Below are 24,788 nucleotides of genomic sequence, written 5' to 3' on the forward strand. Positions count from 1 at the left end.
CAAGTCTACAATGAATTCAGTTGGCTTGATGTCTGATGGAACATGCACAAGATTCAGCAGCATGGCTACTATTTGATGGCGTGTCTGTGAGCTGTGTCCAGAAAGGGAGGTAAGTCCTTGGCTTGGGTTAGGACTCACTTTGCTAGTCTACCACAGCAGCAAAACAGAGGGAGGAAAGGAAATGGGCAAAGTAAAACCTGATATTGCCACCTTAATTATGATACTGGTTTCTCTTGTCCCATAGAGAGAGCCTTGCTACTGTTATTCTGGCCCATCCTAGCCTTGCCTTCCTGGCTTCCTGGTGGATTTTGCTTATTGGTTCAAAATAGGGATCAATGCAATCATCAAGAAATTAGGGATCAATGCAATCATCAAGAAATAGATAACCTATGCCTAAATTTCTAGTGTTAAATGCACAGATTGGACTGGATTTTTTTGTGTTGCTTCACAAATTAAATTAAACGGCAGGCTGAAATTAAGTATGGATTTACAGTAACATCTTTAGATCTACAAAGCCTTCTGGACAAACCGTCTCTCCCTCATTAGCCTCAAATTAAAATTCTGAATTTAAAAGCTGCAGGAACCCCAAGTTATTAGAATTCTTTGTCATGTAGCCTCTCCAGCAGAGCAGTGAACACAAGTAATGATTTCAGCCATTTTGCCACTTAAAATGCAAGTACAGAACCATCTCCTTGCCACTGATGATCAGACTGATAACAAAATTTGACTTCTGCATCAGTACAGTATAGCATGATAACAGATATTGTAAGAGCTGCAGCATTAACATTAAAATTTGGCAGAATGCTCCTAAAGCATGCTGGCCATAAAGAGATTATCCTATGCAGCAGTTGTTCATGGCAAAAGATGTCTAGCTATAAATCTCTCTGAAAAATGCTTAATGAATCTGCGGTGCCAACAAGCATCAATGAAATAAGTTTGGGAAGCAAGGACATGTTGTAATTGTGATGAGATTTAGTGTTAATGCCTGAGCCTTGAATTCATGCTGCTTCTCCCCTCCCCTACCTCCTCTGGCACAGTTGTTCTGAGGAGATCAGAATCATTTACTGTACTTCCTTTTCAATGGACTGCAGCTTAGCTTTACTTCCAGGCCCTAAACTATGGTTAATCTTGACTATGGATCATTGAAACGAGCAATCTTCACAAACTACAATTTGCAATTGAGCTGGTTTATTAAACCCGTTTTGTCTGGGATTGCACAAATCTAGACTCTCAAGCCATAGTGGACTGCCTCAGAGGGACTCTGGATTTCTCAGAGACAAAGCAGAACCTGTGTGAGGGGGCATGAGTCAACGCAGGGACTCCTGGAGCACCTTGTGGTGCCTCAGCAATCCAAACATTAAAAAAAAAACTGCTGCAAAGTGTCTGCTAAAAGTGAAACTGGGAGCTCTGATCTTATCATATAAGGAAAACACCAGAGTAGGGTGATGGGGGGAAAGGACATTAAACATCAGTACAGGGAGAGGGCAAAGCGAGAGCTGACAAGTTATAATCAGAGTGAATGGGTTTACCAGAAAGCAAATCCTTTAAATTCTTTTCTTCAACCAACTTTAAAGGTAATGATAGCCTTTGGAACTATTTCTCTACAGTTTGGCGGCAGGGGCGTAGCCAGGATCAAAACTAGGGGGGGGCAAGCCATGGTCGTTCAGGGGCGGGCCCCCGAAGTGGGAACGTGGGCGGGGCTACAGGGGCAGCTGGCCTGATGATATCGTGGCGGCGGCAGCGGCAGCAGCCACCTTGTGCTTCTGGGGCTGGCAGCATCAGCGGCTACCCTGCTTGGCTGGAGAGGACGGGAGGGTCGGGCAGGCGAGAGGGGGTGCAGGGCGGGCGAGGGCGAGGCAAGGCACGGCCGCAGACACGACGGCTCCAAGGCGTTGCTGCATATCAGCATATTTCAACCATGTTGTGGGTTCAATCCCCACCTTAGGAAAAAATTCCTGCATTGCAGGGGGTTGGACTAGATGACCCTTGTGGTCCCTTCCGACTACAATTCTATGATTCTATTGATATATAGCCATAGCATATGCATCATTCTGCTTTCTTGAATTGTCCTACTCCTAGGCATAGCAGCCAACTCCTAGAGGCCTAGGTGCATCTACCCCCCCCCAATTACTGGTAAATACAGTGGTACCTCGGGTTACGAACGCGATCCGTTCCGGGTCGCAGTTCGTAACCCGAAAAGTTTGTAACCCGAAAAGGGCCCGAACCGCCGCTTTGCGCATGCGCAAAGCGCTATTTCAGCTATTTTTGCGCTTTGCGCATGCGCAAAGGTATGCAGCGCTTCTGCGCACGCGCGCACGACGAAAATACTTCCGGGTTTGCGAAGTTCGTAACCCGGGTTGTTCGTAACCCGAGGTGTTCGCAACCCGAGGTACGACTGTACTGTATTTTAAAGAGTCAAAAAAAAAACCCATGTTGATGGGCTTTCTATGTGGGGCTTTTCTGCCCCCCCCCCCCGTATTTTATTAAGGATGGAAGAGGGAAGGAAGGAAGAAATAGAGAGAGGGATAACTCATATTTGTGGGTGCCTCTGGGTGATGCTGTGATGCTGGAACTCTGCAGTAAGAGGACGGGAGGGTCGGGCAGGCGAGAGGGGGTGGCAGGGCGGACGAGGGCGAGGGAAGGCACGGCCGCAGTCATGACAGCTCCGAGGTGTTGCTGCATATCAGCATAATATTTCAACCATGTCGTGGGTTCAAGCCCCACCTTGGGAAAAAGATCCTGCATTGCAGGGGGTTGGACTAGATGACCCTTGTGGTCCCTTCCGACTACAATTCCATGATTCTATTGATATATTACCATAGCATATGCATCAATCTGCTTTCTTGAATTGTCCTAGGCATAGCAGCCAACTCTCAGAGGCCTAGGTGCCGCCCGCCCCCCAATTACTGGTAAATACTGTATTTTAAAGAGTCACCCCCCCCCATGTTGATGGGCTTTCTATGTGGGGCTTATCTGCCCCCCCGTATTTTATTAAGGACGGAAGAGGGAGGGAAGGAAGGAAGAAATAGAGAGAGGGATAACTCAGCTGTGATGCTGGAACTCTGCAGCAAGAGGAAGATACTGGTACGCCTGTACAGGAGCCTTGCAAGCAGCTTTCTCTCTGCTTGATTTACAGCAGGCACGTCCAACAGGTAGATTGTGATCTACCAGTAGATCACTGGATGTCTGTGGTAGATCACTGCTAGATCACTGGCACCCCTAAAAAAAGCTCACCCAAAATTTTCCTCCTCCCTAAAAAAAGCTGAACTATGACCTGAAGCCCTAAACAAAAATGGGCCTCCCTTCCTCCTAAAAGAAGCTCAACAAGTTTGACCTAAACTCAAAAAAACAGGGCTTCCCTTCCTTAAAAAAACTCAACAGCTTTGACCTGAACCCCCCAAAAGGGGGTAGATCACTCCCAGTTTTTAACTCTGTGAGTAGATCAGAGTCTCTTGGGAGGTGGCCACCCCTGATTTACAGTATACAGATGCAGGAGGAGGGGCAGACTGGAACACCTCTGCTTTTTATAAAAATCACTGTGTCTATCAAAAACTACAGCCCCCCCTTTCTTATTCATTTCCTTTTAGCCTTGCAGAGCCACCTTAGTCAATGCACCCTCATTAAATCGCCAATAGAACTCTTAATGCGATCCCTGAATGCTCATTAACAACTACCACTGAAGAACAATAGGGTGAATTGGTCAGCTATCAAACCTTGCCTGAAGGGATTTTCTGCTCCATTGTCTTAACTGCTTAAGTACCAGTAGCCACTTTGCTTTATTTATTTGATGTGTTTTTGTTACAGCTGTGTTCCCCCCCCCCAGCAAGTGGAGAGCTGCTCTTGCTAAAGCAAAGCCCTTTCCACTTCAGTTTTTGGAGGGGAAAAGTGCTGGTTATGGTCTGTAAAATACAATAATTTTTTGCTTCTAGGGGGGGCAGCTGCCTCCTCCTGCCCCCCTGCCTACGCCCATGTTTGGCGGGCTTATTGCCCTGGGGCACATATCTCAAGTTTTCAATTTTAGACTAATTGCCCACAAGCGCTAGAGGAAAACAGAATTCAATCTTGCTTGTAAATGTCACCCAATTCCACCCCAAAATAAATTCTAAAAATTCCCCTTTAGGAAAAGAAAGAAATTTGAACTTTAGAAGACACACACATACACACACACACACACACACACACACACACACAAACCTATTTGCCTGTAATTTGGCAGGCTTTATTTATTCCAGAAGGGTAGCATGCCTGCAAATTTCATCCACTTTTGTCAAAAGGAAAGCAAAGCAAACTTGGGCAGACCCTAAGGCAAATCAGCCCGCCCTACAAAGTGTTCCTGACTGAGATGGGTTTTTTTTCAAAGCACTGAATTGATGTCCAAACCAAATCTTGAAGTCTTGTGTCTAGCATCAGAACTCAGGAGCCACAATGGTTGTCTAGTGCCACAATCAGCGGCGGAGGAAGCCGCTCGGGCACCTGGAGCAGCGCACCCATAGTGAGCCTCCCATAGGGGCGGGGCATGCCGGGGACCTCCAGAGTCTGCCTGCCTCCTCCCACTTAGCCACCCTACAGCTGGGGGGGGGGAGGCAGCGGTCAGACCATTTGGGCAGCGTGGAGCCTGCACACCCAAGCCACTGCACCTTTCCCAGGAGAGATGTGTGGCTCGGGTGCGCTGCAGGCCCCGCGGTGGGTGCCACCCGGCATTTTGTCACCCCCTCAGTGGTGACACCCGGGGTGGCCCGCACCCCCCTTTCTCCATCCCTGGCCACAATATCCAATCATAAACAGGATGCATTTGCCATACAGTCCGTGTACAGCCTTATCATAATCATCATCAAATGTTAGGATTCTGCATATTTGTACTTGTGATGGTGATGGCTATAAATTAACTTCCTGCTTATTTTGTTGAGCGGAAGTAATAAAAAAAACCCCACCCCAGAGAATCAACTCTGAGTCACATGCACTTAAACTGAAACACATATATTTTCCTGAAAAGATGAGGATAACAAATCTGTTCTAGATTGACTTATTAATAGGTACAGATTTTTGTCTCATTCTCTGTTTGAAATCTCTGAGAAGACCAGCAAAGTCACAAGGAATATATATAATATATATATACATATACATATAAGCACACACATACTGTACTCACAGTTGAGAGCGAGAAATTGAGAAAGTAATTTTCTTCTTCACATAAATGTTAATAAATTATAAGTTATGTATCAGACTTTGAAGCTATATACCAGAAATTATCTTCAGACCCTCTGAAGATTAAATCTGAGCAATTGCCTAGGTTACACAGTGCAAAGGCAAGCATCCATAAAGTCATGGGATAGATCCCTGCAATAATTAGATTTGCTTTAAAACTTCATACATACAGTGCTAACCTGAAGGCAAAATCAGGGGTTTGTCTACTTTTGAAACAGGGATGGAAGAGCTGTGACCCTTCTGGCATTATAGGACTCCAATTCCTATCAGCCCCATGCAGCATGGCCCATGATCAGGGTGATATGAGTTGTTGTCCATGAACATCTGAAGGGCAGCCGGTTAGTCACCCCTGATTTAAAGTCTTGTGTTTTGAAGGGACTCCCCAGGTATAGAACTCATTCTGCTTGCTCTTGGAATCTTATTTTGCTCAAAATGGGGGGGGGGGGAGAGAGAACAGCACAAGGCAAGACTAGCTGGCAACACGCAGTAAACTTAAAGCACAAAATTGGCTAGGAGCAAATACATATGAATTGCTACTAAAATGTGTGCAAAATAAAATTCAGCTTTCACCTTACAAGTGTGGACACACATAAAACATGGATGGAATTTCTAAAATGCAATAATTATGAACTTAATATAGAATGATGGCTTAATATCAAGCTCACACAACAAACAAAAAGTAACATCTGTGCTGAAAAGCAAGTACAGAATAGCACATTGTGTTATCACCAGAAGTTAGTCATTCAGCTGATCTACATAAATAAGGTGAAGCTGACATGCAATAGTTAATATAAAGTTCTTACTAAAGTAAAAAAACTTAGTCGAATGAAAAATTATTTTTAGGAAATACACCAATCATATCCATAGGAACTTTCATATGTCACATTAGCTTGGCATTAAGACATTCTATTGTTGTTTTAATAATCATTGTATTTTAGAAATTTTGTCCTTATATTTATGTATGTCCAAAAATTTTGTAAGGTTGAAGTAGAATTTTATTTTCATGCATGTTTTAACAGCAATATATATACATACATACATATATGTATATGTGTGTAGGGGTGTGTGTGTGTGTGTGTGTGTGTGTGTGTGTGTGTGTGTGTGTATACCTGTATATATATTTGCTGCTACCCAGTTCTGTGCTATAAGCCTACATTTTTCAGTTTTGTATTTCATTTATTCTGTGGCAAACTGTGTTGTGGACAGACTAGGGTACTGTGAGAAAAGGTAGCGGTAAATAACCCCTGGACAGTTAATTCCAGTCAAAGGCGACTATGGGGTGTGGTGCTCATCTCGCTTCAGGCTAAGGGAGCTGGTGTGCGTCCACAGAGAGCTTTCTAGGACATGTGGCCAGCATGACTAAACCACTTCTGGCGCAACAGAACACTGTGACGGAAACGCTGTTTACCTTCCCACTGCAGCGGTACCTATTTATCTACTTGCACTGGTGTGTTTGAACTGCTAGGATGGCAGGAGCTGGGACAGAGCAATGGGAGCTCACCCCATCGTGCAGATTCAAACCACCGACCTTCCAATCGGCAAGCCCAAGGGGCTCAGTGGTTTTAGACCACAGCGCCGCCCGCATACTGTGGGAATGTAGTATGGCTGCAGGAAACCCCAAGGTAATATGGCACACAATGGTGTGGTTCTAAACAGTATGTAGCTGACTGCAGCTGAAGGGTGTAGCATGAGACTGCCATCTCCCTGCCCCCCAACCCCCCGAACAGGTTGCTCTGCCTAGAGATGCTGGTGGAAAAGCTCCATCCTCTAAATCAGACCTTTCCAAACTTTTAATGTTGGTGACACACTTTTTAGACATGCATCATTTCACGAGACAGTAATTCAATTTTACTAGCAAACCGGAAATTAAACTAACTCCTTTCCAGCCCCAGAAGCAGCGTGGGGAGCATTCACGTGACGCAGCTACACAACGTAGCTGACAAACTAATGTGTTGTGTCACAACACACAGTTTGGAAAGTTTTGTTCTAAAGCTACACTGGAGGGGGGACAAGGTGGCAGGAAATGGAGCTTCCTATCCCTGAATTTGTAAATAGACAAGAAGGTGTTGAGCTGGGTAGTTTGCAGGAAGATACAGCGGGTGGCACTGTGGGTTAAACCACAGAGCCTACGGCTTGCCGATCAGGTCGGCAGTTTGAATCCCCGCGACAAGGTGAGCTCCCATTGCTCGGTCCCTGCTCCTGCCAACCTAGCAGTTTGAAAGCACATCAAATTGCAAGTAGATAAATAGGTACCGCTGTGGCGGGAAGGTAAACGGCGTTTCCATGCGCTGCTCTGGTTCGCCAGAAGCGGCTTAGTCATGCTGGCCACATGACCCGGAAGCTGTACGCCGGCTCCCTCGGCCAATAAAGTGAGATGAGCGCCGCAACCCCAGAGTCGTCCGTCAGGGGTCCCTTTACCTTTACCTCATCATGACTTACACACATCTTCCTATACTGGAACCTTTATAGGAATTAAAGTACCATTGATAGGCTAGTCATTGTTTTGCATATGGGTCTTCCATCTTTAAAGCATTATTTGCATGGTTGTCACTAAACTCTAAGTCACAACTCCCATCATCCCTAGCTAACAGGACCAGTGGTCAGGGATGATGGGAGGAGTAGTCCCAAAACATCTGGAGGGCCGAGTTTGCCTATGCCTGAGTTTAGATCTCTAGCTCCTAATATTGTATGACTATTTCATGTTCTTCGGCTAAGGAACCCAATTTCATTATTTCTGCAGTTGCAACCTTATGAAACAAATTATCGCCATTATAATTTACATGTCTGAAAACACTGAACCTATTTGCAAATTGTTCAAAGGAAGAGTCCTAACTTGATATCTTGCATCCCAGGTTCAAATACCATTTTCATTTGGTCAGGAGATACAGTGTCACTATTTGAATATAAGTTGATCTGCTCCAGACAAAAGTTAACAATCATCTGAAACAATTATCACAGTGGTTCTTAAAAAAGAAAATTGTTTTGGGAATTCCTCATTCATGGATAAATCTATAGCAAATATCTCCATGTTTATTCTTGCCCAGCCTCCTAAAGGAAGATGGAAATCTGACACATATTCATTTCAGTTGTATAGTTTCTCCATTCTGGTGTTAGCAATTATCTTGCCAGTCTGAAAGCTGATGACACGCTATACTCCAATGGGAGTAAATGATAAGGATCACAAAGGAATTGGTATCAGTCTGATAAGTGGCATACAAGTTACATAATTCTATTTTAGTCTAATGGCTTCTGAAGTATTATATGATACATACCTCCTGAAAAGAAAAGGAGACAGGACATTAAAAGTATTAGCATTAAAAGTAACTGGGAGGGGGCAGAAAGCTATAGGCTAGTTGGCCCAATGTCTGTTTTGAGACAATTCGTGGAAATTAAAGTTCTCCAAGAGAATGTAAGGACATAAGGACAGCCTGGTGGATCAACCCAATGACCCATCAAGTTCAGCATCCAGTTCTCATAGTAGCCAACCATGGGGGAAACCCACAAGCAGGAACTGAGTACAGGAGCCCTCTCCCTCACTGTGGTTTGTTCCAACTCTTCCTGGATCGGCTCCACACCAGGTGCTGGTCATGGATACTAGATGCTCTGCTACTATGGCCTATCCTGAAAATGGGTGTGTCAGGAAACACTTGGGCAAGAACCAGAGAGACCTTCAGCCTTGTGCAATACTGCCTTGTGAATCAGCTTTGTTTTAAATAGCCTTCAATGAGTTCTATAAAGGTAAAGATACCCCTGACAATTAAGTCCAGTCGCGAATGACTCTGGGGTTGCAGCGCTCATCTCGCTTTACAGGCCGAGGGAGCTGGCGTTTGTCCACTTCCACAGACAGTTCTTCCGGGTCATGTGGCCACCATGACTAAGCTGCTTCTGGCAAAACCAAAGCAGCGCACGGAACCACCATTTACCTTTCCACCGGAGCAGTACATATTTATCTACAGTGGTACCTCGCTAGACGAACGCCTCGCGGCACAAAAAAATCGCAAGACGAAAATGTTTTGCGATTTTTTGGCAGACTCGCAAGACGAAGTTTTCTATGGCCATGCCATAGAAAACTTCGCAAGACGAAGCAGGGCGCCACGAGGAGGAGAAAGTCAGACCAAGAGCCAGCCCGCCTCGCGCTTCCGCCGCCACCATCGGCCGGAGCCTTCCCACCTCGCCCACCACAGCCTTCGCCCGGAGCCCGCCCGCCTTGTGCTTCCACTGCCACCATCGCCCAGCTTCCGCAGCAGACGGATCCCCCCTCACGCACCTTAAGCAGCCTGTGCGTGGAGAGGCCAACCAGGCAGCCTGCCTGCCTACCTGCGTGCAAACGGGCTGTCTGTCTGGTTGGGCTCAAGGGTCCGGCTGCTGGGGAAGGAGGGAGGGAGCCTCTCCCTGGCCCTCCTCCTGCTTCCCCCTGAAAAATGTCCAGCTGTGGCGGGTGATTTGGTGCCTTTTTTGCGCTTTCTTTTCCCCATAGGAACGCATGAATTAAATTTCAATGCATTCCTATGGGAAACCGCGCTTCACAAGATGAAATTATCGCAACACGAAACGACTCGTGGAACAAATTAATTTCGTCTTGCGAGGTACCACTGTACTTGCACTGCGTGCTTTCGAACTGCTAGGTTGGCAGGAGCTTGGGACCGAGCACCGGGAGCTCACCCCGTCACGGAGATTCAAACCGCCGACCTTTCGATCGGCAAGTCCAAGCAGCACAGTGGTTTAACCCACAGCGACAACCACATTCCATTGAGTTCTATAGGGCAAAATAAATAGGCCATAATTTGTAATATTGTTGAGGGAACATTTTCCCTCATCTCCACACTGGGTTTGCCAGAGGCAGGAGACAGCTTTAGTATTCTTTCTAATGTACATTATTTGACCTATTCATATACATGCTGGTTGTCATTTATTTTTATAGAGACTGACATCTGGGAAAGATGTTGTGGAGAATGATCCCTTTACTACCACTTGCTCCAATATGATCAGCTCAAAAGTATATTAATCTGCTATTTTTCAAATGCAAGCCTGCAAATTCAGTGTTCCTCAAGAAATCTGGCACACAGCAAGAAATATTGCAGACTATCTTAACTTGGATCGCTATATGTCCGAAATTTCCCAGACATAGCTGGGATCCGGCCATCAGAAACAGTGTCCAGGCAGAAAGCGCTGCAATGTCTGGGGAAATCTGGACGTATGGCAACTCAAGTTGGAAGTGTAGACTTTGGGGAGGATTTTCACTTTTTGAAATATGGCAACCCTATCTTAACAGCAGATCTACAACCAGCCATTTGTTCATTCATTTGTTTGAGTAACAACTGTGACTGAATCTGGCCAAAACAGTTTATGTGGATGCCTCCTCAAATAAGAGGGTTTTGGAACATATGTGGAGGATAAAAAGGCAGCCTGACAAATAGGAGGAAGGGGCTGTCTTATACACAGGGAGCATAAAATTCATGAATAGGGAATGGAAATAAATAAAGCCCACTGGAGAGGAATTTGAGCACAGCAGAAGGAAGGAAAAGGACACTGGTCTGTTGGAAGACGCCTACCGTACTTTTTATCAGTGGCTTGGTGCAGGTAAGATTCCCCAAACTTTCCCCATTTCCCCTTGAGGTTCACACACTCCCTGCCACTCCCTGATATCAGCATCTCACTCCTTTTCAGCACTAATGGGTAACAGCTGATGCCTCAACCTGAATGCTAACCACAGATAGTGCTCCAATTTAAAGCTAAGTACCATGAGTTTTCAACTCATTGCATATGTAATGCTCATCAGAGTTAGCACTGAAAGGGAAAAGGAGGAATTTCAGCAAGTGAGGTTAGAAGCAGCACACAAGCCAGAGGGGGAAGGAGGAGTAGGTTCAGATTCTAGACTGAGAAACATTATGTCTATAATGAGTCAATGAGATGTTGAGAGGAACACAGAGGAAATGCAAAAGATCTACTATTAACAGAAGAGATTTAGACACAAGCACTAATGATTTCCTGTGCAACAAAATCGTTTCCCAAATATACAGAGCACTGCACACTCCTAATGGCACTCAAATGTATCAGCCAAAACAGAGAAGCCAAGGAAGGAGAACACTGAATAAATGAATTGTGTGGACTTTCTTTAGCCAGATGGTGTGTGTCCTCCTGTGAAGCCCAGTGTCCTTGGGATCAGAAGCTCAGGCCTTGTCTTTCTGTTTATATTTTGTAAATATTCCTAAGCCTGCTGTAAACAGTGTACAGTAGTCACACATTTATCTGTTGTCTCAAGTACACAACAGAAGGGGACTGAAAGCATGCTGCTTACCAAGGCAGTAGAACTTTTCAATGTCAGTAAGATTTTTTGTTCCTCATCAAGGGCATTAGTATCCTTGGGAATACTCAAAAAGAAAAACAGAAAAATATCTTGTAATGGTAAATAACCAAACTCCAAATAAATACTTTGTTTGTTACCACTGAAACCCTAATCATAAGTGCAAGCAGTGCTTTTTTTTCCTTCAAAAAAAATGTTTAGGCGTACTCTCATTTTCCCACACATATTGAAATACTGCCCCTCAATGAGGCCAAACTTAGATTCACAAAATGTTTAGGGGTATGCGTACCCCTGTGTCCCCCCCAGGAAAAAAAGCACTGTGTGCAGGTATTCTTTTGCTATCAGTCATAATTATTATGATTTTTCCCCCATACCAGGACTTCTCAAACTACAATGGAAGGGCTCTAGCTCAATGGTATAATATTGCTTTGCATGCAGAAGGTTCCTGGTTGAATCTCTCTCATCTCCAAGTAGGGCTTGGAATGTCCCCCATCTGAAATCCTGGGGAGTTGCTACTAGTCACTGTGGACAATACTGAGCTAGATGGACGAAGGGACTCACACAGTATAAGACAGTGTTCCTACACATGGTAATGAAGATCGGCACACAACTACGTTGTATGTAGTCATCTATTTTGTTTTGAATTTGTTTCTCTCCTGGAGTGCACCTTGCGCAGAATAAATGGTTAATCCAAATTGCCCAATCTATGAGCAGTGTGAGATCTCCAGGTGTTCCAGGCACTTTCCCAAGATTCAGTTTCCTTGGAATGAGGGACAGCGGAGATTGTGGTTTTTATGCTATATGGTTTACTTGCACATATACAGATACAACCTGAGACTATGATGGCGGGGGGAGGACTTACAGCATTAATACCCCCCAGAAGAAGGTCTTGCTTCTCCCATCTCACAGCCTTGGATTCAAGCAGAAATCAAGCATGGCTCTCACTCTCTGGCTTTCTGCCTGCTTCTAGCCCAGCTCACATAATTTTAGCCATTGTCCTCCTAACTAACAGTCAAGTGAGGGAAGCAGGACCTGCCCATTGCCCTCTGGCACAAAGCCATGCTTAGGCCCATTAACTCACCGAGAAGCCTGGCTAGTTCAACAACTGAATGCTCCATTAGATTTTAGCCCTTGCTGGATCCAGGAGCCAGGCATCGTGCATACTAACTTACCTCAGCCAAGGAATATTATTAAAGGATTTCAAGGTGATATGTACTCCTTAGTCATCAGCCTAGCAAAATCTGAACATATTACAAAGGGAAGGACAGCTATTCCACTTGAGGGTGAAATGTACTAAGTAATAGGACGACATTGTCTGCTGTTCATTCTACAAGCCTCAGTGCTAATGAAAATTGTGTTTGGCGGGGCTTGGGTCCTTTTGCAGTGCAAGCACAACTACATTTTTGTACAATCAAAAATGATAAAAGGGACTATATGACATCTCAAGTTCCCACGTTTAAGAGCCACAAGATGACAATTGATGCAACTAAGGCTGCAATCCGACGTATATCCCATTGAACTTGGGAATAAACTACGGTACTTCAGAGTACATATGGATAAGACTACACCAAACATCTCCTTCCTGAACCTTGCCATCACCACTGTTGAAACTTTTCCTATTCCAGCAGCCATGATGGTATTTTTCACTCTGCAAAAACTCCTCCCCAGCAGCTTGTTCCTTCGGCCTCATTTCTCTATCCCCCCTTCCCTTCCCACAGCTTTATACACAATTCCCAGGGATATGTGAGTCTAGCAGACTGTCTGCCAGCAACACTTCTTCTTGCTCCTCTGGTAGCCGATTCCAGAATATGTTTGAGAGAGGGAAAGGGGAGTGATGATCACAGGAAGCTGCTTTTTTATCAAATCGGGCTGTTGATTAATCTAGTCCTATTGTCTATACTGACTGAGGGCTGTTCTCTAGGGTTTCAGTCAGTGCCAGGGACCGAAGCAGGAACCTTTTGCAGGCACCACTGAGCTACACATGATGCTCTTGCAACACATATGTATACAATAGTAGCTTCTTTTACTCTGTTTTTTATTCATTTTATTCCGCTGCCCAGAATACAGATGTGGTTCACTAGGCATCTCATGCAGCTAATATTTTCTCTGGAGGAAACTCTGGAAGCAGCTATTTGGAGTCAAGGAATTGGCATTCTATGCTGCCAAGATTAAAGGAGTCAAGAAAAGAAAAAAAACCAAATGTATTTTTTATCTCCAGCGAGGTAAAAATGACAGTAAATTTATATAAGAAAGGACATTTTCCCGCTTATGTAACAACTTGCTCTTTGCACAGGCCAATGCTAATTTGAGGCATCTGTAATATGTTATCTGAACTGTGCACTGGAAATATATGAAAATCAGCAGAACAGCAATGTATCATTGCTCACAATTTTAAGCAGGGTCATCAATACAGCCCAGAGGCACTTGGATGACAAATATCTGCGTTTTCAGCACTATTATCTTATTGATCCCCCTCAACTCTTAAATGCAAGATTTATGGTTGTGAATAGGCTTCTGTTTTTGCCCCCCCCATCCCCCTCACCCTTTGTGCACATGCTGCTCTGCTGAGCACATTCAAAGCCAATCATTTCCATGTTGGAAATTATGTAAAGTAGTAGTACTCTTCTGTGGTTATATGAAAATAGCACCCATGATTGTTATTGGTTGTGGAAATACTCTCCAATGAACTATACAGGTACTAATATTGCTACTTTGGTAAACTCTCTGAATAGAGATGACTGTACCATTGGTTTATTAATATACTATTTGAAAGGGAGCATCAATGCACAGATGCAGGCAATCATCCAGGGTGTATGTGCGGCAATCTCTCCTCCGCTGGAGCTCACACAAGATCCTCTCTAGCATAGATGTTGGGAAGCCTTCCATGAACAATGTGAGGAAGATTTTAGAAGATACAGCTGAGCTGCATTCCGTAACAATACAAAAATAGATATTGCATTATTTTTTAAGATGTCTCTTTCATGCTCTTCCAAAAATCTCGTTCCTTCTGCACATTAGAAAAAGATTCAGGAGCACCAGTAGGAAGATTAGTCATGAATGATGCTGCCAAAAATAACAGAGAGACAGCCAGGAAACGCCAGGAGCACAGGCTAGATCATCAGTGTTCAAATGATTCCTGCCTCCCAGTATAACTAGCCTGTGGTTTCCAATAGCTGTATTTCAATATAGTTTCACCTCCATATAGTTTACAGCCAGTATTGTATGTGCCTGTTCCAAGATTCATAGGGCTCATCTACAGTGGAGCTTAATGTGGGTTTGAAACTGCTTTTATCACAAATTATTTGTTTTTGCAGTGTCCACATAACATTCTCCTGATCCAAGTGGCAGTCCTCACTTTCCCACTGGTAAATTAGAATTCTCCTGATTTGTGGAAAATCTCATAAGGAAAGAAAATCCAATATAAACTTGCGTGTTACCCGACAGTGGAGGTACTGAAGCGCATTGTATGGGTGAGCTTTTTTTTCATGTGTGATGACGAGAAACATTTCTTCTTAAATTGCTTGTAATAAGTCAAATGTTGTGTAACGGCTCTCGGTGTTACAGAAAATGTGATCAAATCGCTTGGTAGTATTTAACGCTGTTGATTTGCCACAGATAGAAGTTGCCTGTGTTCAGATGTTTCTAGTCTTTCCATCAAATGCTTCAAGAGAGCGTGAACTTTGTATAAACGAAAGTGAAGGAATTGCAAAACCAACCTAACAAACCTATAGGCAAAGGCTCAAATTATAAATAAGAATCACTGGGCGAACAAAGAACTTAATCTGAAAGTCACACACAATAAGAGCAATAATATTGGCTCAGGTCAACTGGGGGCATGAATCTGTTTGAAATCATGCATCTAGCATGATACAGATGCTCACAATGTAAATATGAACGTGCATGATTATTTCCCCACCTACCATGTTTCTCATAAAATAAGACGTACCTATAAAATAAGCCATGGCAGGATTTTCATGCGTTGACAAAATATAAGACATACCCCAAAATAAGCCGTAATGCTAGGTGCAGTTCTGGAGGGCGCCAAGGAAGAGGAAGAGGCCTGTCGGGTTGGGGCCCGGAACCGGATTCTGCCACTGCTGCAGCCCTGCCACAACACCCAGCAGCACGCGCCGAGTGGAGCCCCGAGCCAGTGGGACCCAGCAGCGCGCCCCGCTGAAGCGCCGACAAAGTGACCAGCACCACCACGCGGAGCGCCCCGACCCAGCGGGACCCAGCAGTGCTCTGTAGCACTTTGAATCCTCCTCCTCCTGCTGCGACTCGGGCACTGCTGGGCGCTTTGTTGGCACTTCAGCTGGGTCCCGCTGGTCGGGGCTCCACGCGGCACGCGCTGCTGTGAGCTTTGTTGGCGCTTCAGCAGCAGCTAGTCAGGTCGGCGCCGCGCGGAGCGAGACCACCGAGTGGCCCGAGCCAGCGGGACCCTGCTGCTGAAGCACCGACAAAGTGCCCAGCAGTGCCGCGCGGAGCACCCTGAGCCTCCGGGAGCCAGCAGGAGGAGGAGGATGCCTGCCGGGTCGGCACCTGGCAGCACCACGCACCCCGAGCCAGCAGGACCCAGCAGCAGCAACGTCGGCCGCGGCAGAAGGAGGCAGGCGCCCAGAACCATCCGGTACTTACCGGTAATAATTAAAAAAAAAGACATCCCCCGAAAATAAGCCATAGGCTTATTTTCTTGAGTAAAATAAATATAAGTCGATGTCTTATTTTAGGAGAAACACGGGTATGCTGTACTAATAGAGACTGTTTGTACTAGTGGAGTCTGTCGGTAATGTAATTCTGTCATTTAGCAAAAAGAAACATCAGCTCTTTCTTTAGCACAGTAGGATATGATGGCTCTTCTATCAATTTCCATCTAGTTCTTTTCAGAGATCCTCATTAGGGCTGTTACTGGAACTTCAATTCCCTGTTTTCCTGTTCTTTCTCTTTGGCTCAGTGCCAATGTTATATTCCCTGCTATTCAGATGTTCTGTTTGATTACACCTGGCCGAGTAGTACTAACTGCTTGTCCCAATCTCTGATCCTTGAGATCAATCCATTACGCGCTGACCATGCAAGAACCCAAATACTTGAGGAGACCCTAAGCGTAGCTATGTTTGTTGAGTCAATATTGAAAGAGAGGAGAATTCTTTTGTTTAAAACATAGACAGTTGGAGCCCTTGCAGAGCAGAAAATTCAGTAAATATCAAGAATGTTTAACCAGATGTGAGAGAAGCAGCACAGTAACAACTTTCAAAATACATTTTCACAACTGGAAATTGAGGCACAACTTTAAGATGATAAGGTAAGGTAAGGTAAGGTAATCTTTATTGTCATTGTCCCCTTGCGGGAACAACGAAATTACTCGGTTACCACATCCACTCGGATAAAGCATTCCACATAATCCAAAATTACTACAAAACCCTAATTAAAACAGTGCAATACGATACAATATAACAAGCAAAATAAGATGACTTCAAAGTTCAGACTTTCCATTGAAGGCCAAAATCGCTCTAGCTATCCGCTTTCCTGTTTTATCGCCATGATTTTATTTCCATGCCGCCTTTCTATAGTTAAAACCATGCTCGTGGTGGCTTACAACATGAAAATGAATTAATTACAAACACAGCAAAAGTAGTCATAAATAATAGAACACATCAAAAAGTACACAACCAAACTGAACAACTTCCACATAAATAATATCTAAAAATAATCACAAAAAACTAATATCAATAACAGCAACACAACCCTCTAAACCAGTGCTTTCCAAACTGTGTGTCGCGACACGTTACTTTGTCGGTTGCAGTGTGTAGGTGTGTCACGCAAACACTTCCCACGCTCCTCCCGGGGCCAGAAAGGGATTAGTTTAATCTCTGGTTTGCTGGCAAAACTGAATTACTGTGTCGCGAAATGATGCATGTCTAAAAAGTGTGTCACCAACATGAAAAGTTTGGAAAGCTCCACCCTAAACCATACCCCAGCCCAATAATCTGTTCAACAACTTCAACTTTTGTAGCGAGAACCCTGACATCCCAAGCCAGATGTCAAAAAGACCAGCAAGACAAGGGGCAGGTCTTCCAGGACTCACAGTCCAGATGGCTATGTATGACTTAATTGGAATTATATGAGGCTGTAGCCCTATTTAGCCATGCTGACAAGCCCCAGTCCTCTATTCAGCATGTCATGGTCCCAGTCTTTACAGCTGTCCTTAGGTTAAAGCAGGGAATCTCTTGTACTTGTGGAGGCTCCATCCCACTTCCTGCCCTGGTGATTTGTAACTCTGATTATGTAGAGTTCTCCATCGTGCATATATAATATATAATAATACTATTTATTATATTATATATTTATTACTATTTTGCCAAATGCATAAAGCTGAATGTTAAATGTGCCTAAGTTGCAGGCTTACTGTATGTGCACAATAAAGAGCTCTAGTTGTGTTTTGTTAGAAGTAGGATTGCTATGCCCCAACCAAAGAGATTGCCACTTTTAAGAGCTCACACAGTTACCAATATTGTTTCAAAAGGTCTCCACAGACCTCATCCAATCTACTACACTGCCTGCTGCCGTCACCATGCCTATAAGTGTGGCTCACAATGTGCACTTGATGGTGTTTTCCTCAACGTGCTCTACCCATGGTGAAAGCTAGCTGCCAATAATATTGTTAGCTTTGGAACATTGACTTTATAGCAATTAATGCTTTTTAGAGCAACCTTCCCCCAAGCTGGAGTCCTCCAGATTGTGGACTCCAGTTCCCATTATCCCCTTCTAGTATGGATGACAGTCAGGGATGATGGGAGTTGTAATCCAGAACATGTACAGTAGATGGCCCCAGGTTGGAGAAAAGTGATTTAAAGAGAGAAAAAGAGATAAAGTGGAAGTATGGGTTGAGAAATGTTATCTGTATAAACCAATACACTTTTCAATAGTAAGTTATCAACAAAACAAAACAAAATGGAGGAAGGGAAAGGCACTACTGCTGCATACTGTTGTAAACCACATCCACAGGATTATCCAACACATGGGCACCAGAATGCAATGAACACACAATGGCAAGTTGTGAAATTAAAGGCCTCTGTGGCACTTGTCCCCAATCAACTTCTGGTGTGTACACATATTAACCAGAAGTTTAACACTGCTGAAGACCCAAGGAGTCACATTTTGGCCACAGGTTGCCTCTCCTCTCAGAGCTGCATGGGTCAAAAGCTAGAGGGAGGAAACCTTGGGTGGAGGCCCTCAAGCTTTGCCTCTCTGTCTGTAGGGACTCAACCCCAGACCACATCCACCAGTAGCCCTGCTCCACATATTGCTTGAGTGCTTTTGCCTGGCTGGAATTTGTCCCTGAAACGGCAATTATGTTTCTTGCTTACCTGGTCAGAGGATGGAGATCTATCTAGGTGTAGAAATCTTCGCCTTTGTGTGGCTGGCATTTAGCCCACTGTAGAAAGGTATGAGTCACATCTGTTGCTCCACCTACCACTAGCTTGCAGCCCTTGGAAGTTTGCCCATGAAGGAATGCGGCCTTGAGGCTCAACAAGGTTCCCCGCCCCTACTTTAACAGAAGCCACGATTGACCAAGCCTGCTAATATTCCCCAGAACCTGACACAGGATTGCTCCTTCTAAAGAGACACCCTCAGTCTGTTTCCTCAGGATTCAGCAGAATCTCACTTCTGCCTATATTTACTTTGTTCTGCTGAGTAATCACCCACAAAGGCATATGGGTGATCTTCTGTCACCACTTCTTAAAAAAGTTCAGCACCAGCTGCCAGCTTTGCTTCCAAGCATAATCCAGAGTGCTGATGTTAACCTTTAAAGATCTAACTGGATTGGGACCATGATCCCTGAAGGCACTACTCCCTAACAAACTTAACATAAATTAAGTCCTTCAAAATGAGGCCTCTCTCTCTGGGCCCTCCTGATGCTTAGATATTTGTAGGGTGCCTTCCAGAGAGACTGTTTGGAATTTGCTGTGTTTAGAATCCCCTCTCCAGATAACTTTGTCATTAATATCTTGTTCACCTGTGAGCTTTTCACACTGTGTGGTTTTACTCCTGCTGTTACTAATTTATTGATTTGGGGCAGCTTTTTTTAGATGGTATTTGCACTGTTGATTTTCATTTCTATCAGCCACCTTGAGCACTATTTTTAGAGGAAAGGCAGGATAGAAATGTCCTAAATCAATATCTGGCACATAGTTCATCTCTCCATAGTGTACTTGGCTGCCTAGATATCAGATTGGTTACTCTATTTTCCTCCTTCTATACAGCGAAGCATTACACCAGGAGTAGCTTACATGGGGACCCTCCAGATGTTGTGGACTACAACTCCTATCATCCCCAGCCGGCATGGTGAATGGTCAGGGATGGGAGTTCTAGTCCACAACATCTGGCGGCAACTAGATTGGCTACCCTTAAATTACTTCAATTTGTCACTGGCTCTACATCCTTAAAATAACAGTTTTTATTAAGTGTTACTGGGTTAACACTTAGTCTTGTTTTGAGAATTCCCAATGGGAACAAAATTATGGTGACAAAAAGTGGTTCAGGCTTCTGAAAGTGTCCTGTTTTCCCACCATCAGTTATGTTGATACCTTCAGCTTGGGTGGAGGAAGAGGACTTCAGTCATGAACATGTCACAAGGGAAAAGGGTTAAATACGCCCTTTCCATGCTGCTATCCTCAATAAATTCACAGCCCTACTCAATAGCTGCTTTTAATAAAGCTTTAGAAAAGGCATTCAAGGATCTAAACCCAGATCTCCTGCCTAATGGGAAGTCTGGCACTCACACAATAGGAACGAGACTAGCTAGACCAGTCTCCTGAAATGGCAAATTCCAGCATCGATCATATTGGCCTTATCTGCACATCAGGGTAAACCATTGTTAGTTGCTCTTTCTCGGTCTGTTCTGCTCCACTCCACTACGAGTGAGAGGAAATAAACTATATTCACTCTGGGTGCTCAGCAAGCTATGCTCTGTAGCTAAGATTATTTCTTAGCGTACTGATGATGGCATATTGGAGCAAAATGTGCTACATTCCCTAGTTCATGGAACGTGAAGCCAGGGGTTGTTGTCTTACGCCGAATCCTCAGCAATTCCTCCCATATCCTCCTGACAAAGTATTTACCTTGTACGATGTGAAAGGTTCTGGGCATGGGAGCTTCCTTTGGAATGGTGGAGAAGAGTGAAGAAGAATTTCCAGTTACCTAGCAACTGTTTATCCAGTGTGTTCTAGTTGTTATGCAAATAGAATGCCACTTAAGAATTACTGTAAATTAAATGGCATTTTTAATTATTCTCATTATTAACCACAACAGAAATTGGGGGGGGGGAGCGGTGTCTTTTCAAGTAATCTAAACTTAAGAGATCTAAGGAGAAGAAGAAAAAGTACCTTAAATGTCGGGTGAGGGACACTAAGTTCTACCAGTTACACAACTTCAAGCACTTAAATGATGGGCTTCTCTTGTTTAGAAAAATTCAGTCCTCAGAAAGCTTGCCTGTTGGCAGAGGGAAGAGTCTGACAACAGATAACAACTCTGAGGACCATGATGGGGCTATACCTCCATCCAGAATGCTACCTCGTGCAACACAGCAAGGGTGTTTGCCGCCAAAGTGGTGGTGTCATTTTGGCAGCAGTCTTTCTTGTCATTAGGAGGTTTTGAGCAGGCCCGTCTTAACCACATCCAGCGCCTTGGTGCAAAGGTCCCTCCGGCACGCCCCCTTCCCAAAATTTAGCCTGGAGCGGAGGGCGCCGTTGGGGCCACTGCTGGCGCTCTCGCTGCTGCCCAGTGGCCACGAGGAGCTTGGCTGGCCAGTGAGTCGTTTAGGAGAGGCACGCGACGCTGGGCGAGGGAAGCGGCTCCGCAGGGCGAGCGCGGCCCTCTTTGGCCCCGGCCGAGCGAGAGCGACGGCGCCCACGGCGACAGATCACCACTGTCCGCTGGCTTTGTGCAGCTGCCGCCGTCTGCGGCAGGAAGGGAGCCCACCACTGCCTGCCTGCTGGCCTGCCGGGCTCCCCGGGCGGGCGGCAGCTGGCGGCGCGGCTGGGGGAGCTCTGTCCGTGCAGTAGCGTCAGTGCGGGGCTGGTAGGAGCCGGAGTCCCACTCGCCTCCCCTGGGGCGAAGGCGCACCATGCTGCGGTTCCTGCGCAGGACCTTCGGCTGGCGGTCGATCCAGCACTACGGGCGAGCAGTCGGCGAAGAAGACGAGTGCGACTGGACGCCCCAAGTGGCCTTGGTGGGAGTTTCACTGGCCGCGCCCGCCGCCCCTGCACATCCCCTACTGAGCCGTGGCCCCAGGACCTCTTCCCTGGCACCCTCCAGCACCCTCCAGTGCCCGGCGCCATGGTTCCCCGCACCACTAGCTTCTATGGCTAAGACGGGCCTGGTTTTGAGGTATGCAGAGGAAGGCAATGATAAAGGGTCTTGAAACCAAGCTTTATGAGGAATAGTTGAAGGAATTGGGTATGTTTAGCCTGGGTAACAGGAGAGGAGCTATGATAGCCAGCTTCAAATATCTAAAGGGCTGTCACATGGAACTTCCTGTTCTGATAGTCTGAAATCAAATTGGTAATACCATGGAAGAAAATCAAAGTAGATGTGCTTAGAGAGAGTAACAACAACAACAAGAAGAAGACATAGATAGAATTTAATTATTGGATCTTGAAAGATTGGTATTTCCCTTTGCTTGTAGAACAAAAAGTGCAATAAGATCTGCCTAGTCACTAATCAAAATTTTAGAACAGTGTCTAAATATCTATAATGTGCCTGTGGACTAAATGAATGACTACCGGTAGTTATCAAATATCAGAAAGCCTGGTTCAAATGGCATTCCACTCAACAACTAAAACTTCTTTCTCAAATCCACTTGAGTTGCATGTTCTTCCTTAGTCAAATTATTGTCATATAATGTGTCAACAGTTGTTGTTTTTCAATATCCCCAAACTTCTTGCTTTTTTTCAGAGACAGACAGAAAAACCTATTGCATTTTGAGGGTGGAGGAAAATAACTGCCTACTTCTGCCAGGATGTTTCAAAGTATGGAGGAGTAACAAATAATGGAAAATGAATTAATCACATGTTTGTATCTTATACTCAGAAACACAAAGTTGGCTTTTAGCATGCCAGACCATTGATCATAGCTCAGAACCTTTTGCATGAAAAACATGAACCCTAACCACTCCTCCAATTTTATCAAAATGATTCTTCTTATTCCTGCTGCTCTAATAATGGTATACGTTGTAACATACACATCAAGTAAGACAAAAATAATTTAAAAATAATTATTACCGTTTATAATAAATAATAATAATAATATTTTTATACCCTGCCCTTCCCAGTTCAAAAACCTGGGCTCAGGGTGGCTAACAACAAATTAAAACACTTAATTGTAATACAACATAAAAGCAGCATAAAATACAGTATAAAAGCAAGAATGACAATAAAATTCAAGTTCAAGGATCAATTTGGGGAAAAACCATCCAATAAACATTAGATAGTCACCAGGGCTAGCTGGCTAAATTAGACCTACTTGGGCCAGCGAGAAGGCCAGGGGAGAATTATCTGTGAGGTCCCAGAGCGGGTAATCTTCATAAAAGGGAGGGGGGAAGAGAAGGGAAATAAAAGATCAGGCTGAGTTCAAATTAAAGGCCAGGCGGAATAGCTCTGTCTTCCAGACCCAGGGGATGGAAGTTAAATCCTGTAGGGCCCTAGTCTCATGGGACAGAGCATTCCACCAGGTCGGAGCCATCACTGAAAAGACCCTAGCCCTGGTGGAGGGCCCGGGACCTCTAAACTCTGGTTATTCATGGACCTTAAGGTCCTCTGCATGACATACCAGGAGAGGGGGTCCCGTAAATACGAGGGCCCTAAGCCACATTATTGCCAACCTTTTACCCGCAAGGTCCCAGAGTGGCTTGCAACAATCAAAACACAGTATTAAAAGGTGAAAGATTTATACGATCTGAAGAGAAACCAGAGTATGGAATATTGTTGTATGTGAAAATTAATAAAAATTAATCTAAAAACAAAAACAAAACACAGTATTAAAAATTTGTCTTCCTGCTGCTAAGAGTAATACTATTTTATTTCTTGCTTTCAGAAAGGGCATTCTATTACCCTCTGAGCAGATCATGTTCTGATCACAAAGTATTTCTGCAACTCAACAATAGTGGCGATGAAAAATATGCCCTCACTCCTCTACACAGAAGCTATTATATTTCAAAAGCAACTCACAGTTTACAGACTGACTTGACCGAAGACAAGTATTGTGTTGTTGCAGGCTGAATGACATTTGTTTCCACAAAAACAAGCCCTCACCTTTTCCTCCGTTTCTAAATAAGAAAGATTTGAAACTCACAGGATTTGACATAGCAAGCTTTGCTACGATACCTTAGCCATTTGGCAAGACAGGTGAGGTTCCCCTTTATGAACTATCATTGATAACCTGGACCACACTGTGCTGTGCCAGAACCAATCCAAACCTACCTTAAATGAAATGTCAGACTGCCTTTCTTCTTCTGCTCAGAGTGTTTTCTGCTAAGCTTTCTCTTTCTCTTTCTTCCTCTTGCCAGTCTTCTCCCCACCCCCAGGTTGCTAGGCAACCAAATGATATGGCTGTGCATGCATGTCCAGCAATAACGAACACTGTGTGATAATTTTTTATTTGATTTCTTAGATGGAAAACGGGGATATCCTGGCAAAGTTTCACCTCCTAATGAATAAGTTTCAGAAACTTTAAGCTTCCAAATACACACCAACCAAGCCACAGAACTTTGAGACGGTGGAACACCTAAAATTACCAGCCTACTGTTATATAACCTTCATTGTTGTATTGAATGTTCCACGGACATTTCTTTGCTTATTTTAACTGCATGACAAACTCTCACCTGCTGAAATTTCTTTTTCTACACGGCTATTAAAGTTGCAGGTACCCTGGTTTCTATTGGATCTGGGCACACTCTCTCCTCGACCTTTTGTATCTGGGGAGGGAACCTTTTAAATACTAATAGGCAACATCCAGTCCAGCCAAGCTGGAGCATTTGTAAGACTGCAACCTTATGCATGCTTGTTTGGAAATAGGCCCAACTTAAACACAGTGGGATTTACTTCCAAATAGGCAAACACAGGATTAAGCTACCGTAAGCATCCCATTTGTTTTAATGGCAGGGGTGCAAAGCACTGGCTTGAACATTTACTATGCTTTACAAAGGTTCCTCCCCATTGCCTCCAAGTGTCCCTATTTTCCAGAGACCATCCTGGAATTATGAAAGTCATCCTGGCTTCTGATT

At 44.5% G+C, this 24,788-nt stretch overlaps 1 protein-coding gene across 1 annotated transcript in view; it reads right to left on the bottom strand.

The window, feature by feature from the left end:
- Positions 1 to 24,030, bottom strand: part of PLCL2 (phospholipase C like 2) — a 110,599-nt gene extending 86,569 nt beyond the window's left edge. The window contains exon 1 of the mRNA XM_035130403.2: positions 23,986 to 24,030. The gene's annotated coding sequence lies outside the window, so the exon portion shown is untranslated. The remainder of the gene's footprint in view (positions 1 to 23,985) is intronic.
- Between the last annotated feature and the right edge of the window lie 758 nt (positions 24,031 to 24,788).

This window comes from Zootoca vivipara, chromosome 12 (assembly GCF_963506605.1).
Source record: "Zootoca vivipara chromosome 12, rZooViv1.1, whole genome shotgun sequence".
Lineage (NCBI taxonomy): Eukaryota > Metazoa > Chordata > Lepidosauria > Squamata > Lacertidae > Zootoca > Zootoca vivipara.